The sequence below is a fragment of the Herpailurus yagouaroundi genome, unplaced genomic scaffold, assembly GCF_014898765.1.
Source record: "Herpailurus yagouaroundi ecotype Mexico unplaced genomic scaffold, PumYag 184, whole genome shotgun sequence".
Lineage (NCBI taxonomy): Eukaryota > Metazoa > Chordata > Mammalia > Carnivora > Felidae > Herpailurus > Herpailurus yagouaroundi.
The window spans coordinates 23436178-23443162 of record NW_024412415.1 but is presented as its reverse complement, the minus strand read 5'-3'; positions in this window follow the sequence as shown (position 1 = coordinate 23443162).

Below are 6985 nucleotides of genomic sequence, written 5' to 3'. Positions count from 1 at the left end.
CTCAGAGCCAATTAAGACATAAAAGACAGGCAAACAATGATCAAAATGCTATCTTCTGTTAAGAGTTACCTTTTTTTGGAAGGTGAGGCTTTTGATTTGCGGGCAAAAGCCCTGCTCAAACTCCATCTCTGGATCGTTTACCCACCTAGTCACCAGCAGCATTGAAAAACCACAGGCCTTCCCCACAGGAGATTTCTGGCCCACTGAGCTTACAGCCTACCAAGGTAGAAGACCGTAATGCACCCATGTTGCAAATAGCAGATCTGACGCCAGAATCAGAGAAGGCTGAGCCATTCCTTCCCCTGACTCACCCCTCGGACAAGCCCCTCCTTTCTGAATGAATAAGGGGGATCCCCAAGAATCACCTGGAGGGTTTGTTACAACACAATGTGCTACACCCTTGCCCCCAGTGTCTGAATCAGTAGGTCTAGGGTGAGGCCTGAACTTTGCATTCCTGGCACATTCCCAGCTGCTGCTGCTGTGGGTCTGGGGACCACACTTTGAGAGGCACCGCTGTAATGGAAGTTCCTCTCTTTGAAATTTTCATCGGCGCATCAGGGTTGGCTCATAAAACAGTGCATAATTGCCAGACCTGGCATCTAAAAGAATTAGTTTGCTCAACACCAGATGAAACCAACTTGTGAAAAGATTCTTAACCATAGGTCTTCCTAGGGCCTTTGTAACATGTAACACTCCTATAACATATATTTCTTTAGGAAGGACATGCAGCGTGCAGCGTTTCCCGAGCTTATTTGGGTTTAGTCAGAGAATGCCCCTTTAAATATCTACTCTTGCCAGGGGAAGGGGAGCAGCACGCACCAAAGGGGCTCACGTTCCGCTGGCCGCACTTGAGGGGCCATGGAGCTGGACTCGAAATTCCTTCAGTTGCACTTCAGCCCCCGGTGTGTCCTGGTAAACATGACGATTCTCTTGCTTCCTCATTAATCCTTTCACGCAGTCAGCACAGATTTTGTTCTTACCAAGTCCCTGTTTGGGGTTTGGTAAGCCCCTTGGGGGGTGGTGCTGCAAGGATGAATGGCCTGGACTTCAGGGGTTTGGCCCATGAGGGGGATGGAGTCACTATGATGAGCTTGCTATGCTGCCACAGCTCAGCAGTTGCCTGAGTTCTGGGAACAGAGAAGAAGGAGGACGCCCTCCCGATAAGGGGAGAATTCAGACACTTCCTGGAGGGAAACACCTGAGCAGAGTCTCAGCACAGTAATAACTGCATATGCCGGCAAGAAGGCTGCAGGAGTGAGCACGGTCCACACAGTAAAGGTCTGAACTGCCGTGTGGCACTTCAACATGTTTACACCCCTGTAGGGGGCTTGCCTTATCCCATTTATGTTGGATTTTAGATGGTCTGGTCCCAGAAGACAACTTCTCCGTGACTGGTCGGCAAGCTCCAGATGACCATGTACTGAAGACACCCTCCTTGGGACAGGCAGGCAGGGATGACTGTCATGGTCTCTGTGTTTTTTGTTCCCTGCTCCGTAGAACTAGCTGGAGATGAGGATTCCTCCATTTCATGTGTTACTCCGGGGTGGTGCCCATGGGCGTGATGGACCAGAAAACAGGGCATACCCACTTTCTTCCCAGCATGCCCTTCCTCAGGCTGTGCCATGTGGCGGCCAGACGTCATATGGCAGCACCTGTGTGTGGGAGGAGAGCGTTATGGCTCACGCCTAGACACTAGCCAGATGTTGACATGAGCCTGCTCTTTGTCTCTTCACTGGCTAGCTAAGGACAAGGGGAAAAAGACAGTGAGAATTCTATAGAACCTGTGAGTTCCCTTTATAGGCTTGACCTCAAAGAGTATCTGATGCCTATGTTTTCACAGGTTTTTTTTTTTTCTTGTTTATTTTCCCAACTAGACTTGGAAATTCTATTTCACGGCACATTTTGCCCATTTTGATTTTCCAAACCAGATTTAGCAATTACATTTCACAGTACATCAGTGATATAAACAGTTGTATTGAACTTCATGCAAACAGCCAGCTCTCTTAGGTCCAATAATAATGCAGCTTTGCTTGGAATTCTGTTAGTCCCGGTGGACAGGGAGGGGAGTGTTTTTGTGTCATTCCTGCATTTTTACTTGGATAAAAACGACACATCCCAAGTCTTGAGTCTGGCATCATTTTGGAAGCTAACCTAACACCAACTTCTATTTGTGGATTATTTGGTAGATTTTACCTTTCTAGAATCAACTGTCCAAATGGACTTCCTGAAGGTTTGAAGTCGGTACCTTTCCCTTCCTTTCATATTGTCCAGTCAGCATTTTAGGAATAGAGAAGGGAGAGGAAGTACCAGGAGAGACAAGATGAAGTCCCTCACTTTAAATAGATAGCATGGCTGTATTACTTCTCATCTTTGTTTCCATAATAACCTTCAGAGACCAGAAGCTTTTAGGGATTCACCTTGTGTGCAATATATCATCCTCAAGGCCATTTTGGCCTCTCAGATGATTACAGAAAGATGAGTGTATTGATCAATCTCTTCCCTATTTTCAAATCTGTATAGATGAAAACGAGGAAAGGCATCCTTTTAGTTAGGGGTGGATTTATGATGATATCTCTCTTCAGCCAAAGCAAGGGTAACACTACAAAGACCAGTGATCACGTGGAGTGAGATGGTTATATGACTCCTCAATGGCTCTCAGAGGGTTTATGGTGGCCAGCTTCCCAGACTGGTGCGTATCTCAGTCCACATCTGGTGGTAGGAAGTTTATTGAGAGTCTGGATTTTGTATTTATAAAGCTTCCATTACCTGTTTTAACTAGGTGTTAACTTGATAAAGAACTTCACTGATAGTCAGGATTGTCTTTTTCTCACTTTTACGAACTGCTAAAAATGTTTGCAAGAGTCGAAATGTGGAAGATGTTTTTTCTTTCCTTCCTTCCTACCTTCCTTCCTTTCTTCCCTTTCTAAATTATGGAACTGGATTTTTAGGTTCATGTTTTGTATTTTTTTTCACTTGCAGCAAAGTGTTTAACATATTTTACAATCCTTAGCAGAAATAGAAGAGGGCTAGCCATGAAAAAAACAGACCAACTCTTCCTTACTATGCAAGTTTAAACCAAGTTCCAGCTCTGTTCCAAGCAAGTTATATCATTTTAAGCATGCCATTTAACCTCTTTGACACTGGTTCCTTATTTGAAAAGTGAGGGTAATGAAAATCTGCTTTACCTGCCTCACATAATTGTTGTGAGGATCCAGTGAGATGATCTACGGTGAATGGCTTTTGTGAAATGTTGGTTATGTTATGATTTCAAACAACCCAGCCAACCATTAGCTGTAAATTATTCCCTTTATGTTCATTCATGCCACAGGAGATTCACATACTAACTCTATCTGACCACATGTGTTCCCCTTTTGGTCAGTATCTTTAACAAATTGCTCATCCCTCCATTATCTCATTTATATATTGAACTCTTATCTCTTTATGTCCCAAGGTCATAAAAACCAGTTACTCAGTTTGACCACTAGAGGGAGCAAAGCCTTTTCATTTTCTTTTTCTCAAGTCAAGAGCATTCATTCTGTTGAGTCATTAGACAGCACTCTCATATTATGGTACCTACTGAAGCAGTAAATAAATATGGAGAATTACAAGATCATGGTCTGTGTCTCTTTGGAAAATATCTCAGAAGAGAACAAAATGTATGTTTTTCTTAACTAATTAAAACTAAATTAAAAGAAATTTGTATATCTTTATGTGACTATATATGTGTATATTTCCTAATTCTGTCCGCTGAGAAGATCTAGAAGCAATGACACCTCAATAACAACAAGCACACCTAGCATCCAGATCTTGGTTTCTAAATACCATTCTCCAATAAGAAAAAGGCAAGACTCCTTGGAGAAATGATTGATTCCAAGGCTAGGGCAGGAAAAATGCAAGATGAGCTTAGAACATCTTATGGTACCATAAAGGATGGAAGCACTTCAAAAAACTGTGACTGCATATCTAAAGAACACAGAGTCAACTTGAAAGAACTCCTAATGGCCAAAACTAGGACCAAATCAAATATCAAATAATATCAATCAAATATAATAATGTAATATAATAATATCAAACAATAATGATAATAAAATAAAATAATACGAATACAACTGATATAAATAAGTAATTGAATAAAATTTTAAAAATTACCATTAGGCAAACACTACAGTAATAGTTATTACTGTCAAGAATCATCTGTGATTGCTAAAATCAGCGGGTAAAAGTTTATGAGAAACAGGATATCTGCACAATCGCCAAGTATCGCCCCATAAGACACTAACTAATTATGAACGGTAAAGTATAGCTTTATAGTGGATAAATCTGGATACCACCTTTTCCTAGTGATCAAAAATAAAATCACCAGTTGTGAGACATATCAACATTCGGTACCTCCTGATACGATGCGCTGAGAAAGACCCAACATTACTTCTGTGGTATTTTTGCCAAGTATACACAACCTCAGCCTAAATCTTGAGGAGTCGTCAGACTAATCCAAATTGAAGGACGCTGTGAAAAACAATTGGCCAATATTCGTCAGGGTGATGTGAAGCCTGAGGAACTATACATTGGAGGAGATTGAGAGGATGTGTCAACTAACTGCAATGCCAGATCCTGGATTTGCCCAGAAAATAGGAGGTGAGTGGGAAAACTGGTGAAATTCAAATAAGATCTGTAAATTATTTAATAGTTTTGTATTAAACATTAACTGGTATTTAACTAGAAACTAGCCATAATGTCCTTGTTTTGATCATTGTATTGTTGATACTAGTGGAAACAGAGCAAAGGGTATAAGTGAACTCTTGTTTCAAAATAAAAAGTTTCAAAACTGGATTAAAATTAAGCATTAGGAAATATTTAAATAGTAGTGCTTACCATATGCCTGGCACTGTTTTAGGTGCTTTACATATATTATCTCATTTAACCCTGGCTATAACTATGTGAGAAAGGTATTCTATTACCTCTGTTTTTCAGATGAGGAAATTAAAGCAAAAAGGTTAAGTCAATTGCCCAAGGTCACATACCTCACAAGTGGTGGAGCCTGGATTGAGCCATAAGCATCTGGCTCTGGAGTCCCTGCTGTTAATACAACATTGGGCTGCCCTTTGTGTAAGCACTATATACTTAGCTATTCAGCAAAAAATATTTGCTGAGCATTTATGAAGTAAAAACTGGTGTGCTGAATCCATAGTCTGCAAAGACACATAGAGTTAGTCCCTCTCAAGAAGCTTCTAGTTGGAAAGCAGTCAGGGCGTGATCATCAACCATCGCAACAACCACTTACTAAGCACCTGTTATGCACGTTGTGTATGTAATATTCCAGCTTTAATGGTAATCTGGTAAGTGGCAGAGCCAAGACTAAATGCAGATCTGTATTCGTGTATTTATATTGATTGAGCACCGCTATGTGACACTTAGTGTGTTCCGTGATGGGAATGCAGCAGAGACGGAGGCATGCCAAGGGACCTGCCCTCAGGGAACCCCAAATCCTGTGTCTTTTCCGCCACTTTTATTAAAGCAGCTAGCATATTGCAGTTTAAGTCTGGTCCTTAACTTCTTAGTACTTAGCCCCCAGCCATCCACACACCCTTTCTCACTGACTTGGCTGTCTGATATTGGGGCTTCTAAGGAATGAGCAGGCACACAGTTTATTCCTTATGATACAGCTTGATGGCAGCCACGCAGCACTTCACAGCAAGGACTCCTGCTTGCCAGAGCCACAGACTGGAGCCTATACTGAACAAAGTCTAACTCCCTTAGTCCTGTTTCCAACGACCGGCTTTCTCGCCAAGTGCCTGGATCACCCTCCAACCCACCGCCTCCCATGGATGATGTATATGCAAAGATTCAAGATGGCTTCCCTGAGCCTTGGGGCTTGGTCTTAGCCAATCAGAAAATGAGAGGAACAAAATCTAGCCATCTGGTGCCTTGTATAAAGACCCACTCTTTGGCCTAGGCTCCAAAGGTACACTAGACCATAACATTGATGTTTCTCCTTGAAAGTAATTTTTTTTTTTCCAAATGCAAATAGGCACGCTGTACCCTTGGACCTCTGCACCTAAGCTCTACATTGCCCTCAGGGGCCTGATTCCCTGCCTCGAGACCATACCCAGCACTTCTGGGACCAGATGTTCTGTCGCTTCTTCCTCCCTGGGTCTTGCTCATTGACCCTTGGTTCCTTGCTGCTTGACACCATGTTCTGCCTGTCCCTGCTGCCCATTGTTAGACTGAATTGCTACAGATCATCCATCTATCTGGCTCTCCAGATACAGTGGTCCGGGGACCACTCAAGTCAGTTGCCCTGATATTGGCCATCTCCAATCTGTCACCAATAGATTTACTTATAAATTTCAAGCTCAAATGACTAAGAATAATGATTCTCCATGTTGATATGAACAGTGAAGTCAGAAGAAAAAGTGAGGATTGCGTTAAATACGATGGAAACAGCACAACTGCTAAATACGATAAACCAGAGAGGACAATTAACAATGGAGTTTTAAGTATAAAGTTTTTGACGGAAGTTGTGAGAACAAGTAAATCCTCTAAGAGACTGTAGCTCAAACCGAGTGTTCAGTTGCTCCGCAGACAACATGGAACCATGGCTCATGGGGACCAATCTAGGCTTTATGTTCAGCAGGTTTGCCCTTTAGCTCGTTTGCAGTGATACAGATTACTGGGTACCCATTCTGATGGGGCAGGTATCTGTTCTGGCTGGTCTCTGCCTTTGCCACAATGATTGTTAAGCGGTTGAGATATCATCCCTGGGTTTATAAAATAGACCATAATGATTGTCTTACACCAAAGAGATACTGCATCAGTGTTAAGCTGTCTCTCCAAATCTTGTCATATTCATTGAGGGATGTCATGTGGCCCCTAAGTACCCCCAGAAGTAAAAAGCAGAAGCAGAATTACCAATTACACAGAAACACCTATCTCTAAATTAAAAATGAAATGACTGTCTGGGCTCTGAAATAATTCGTATAAGTGA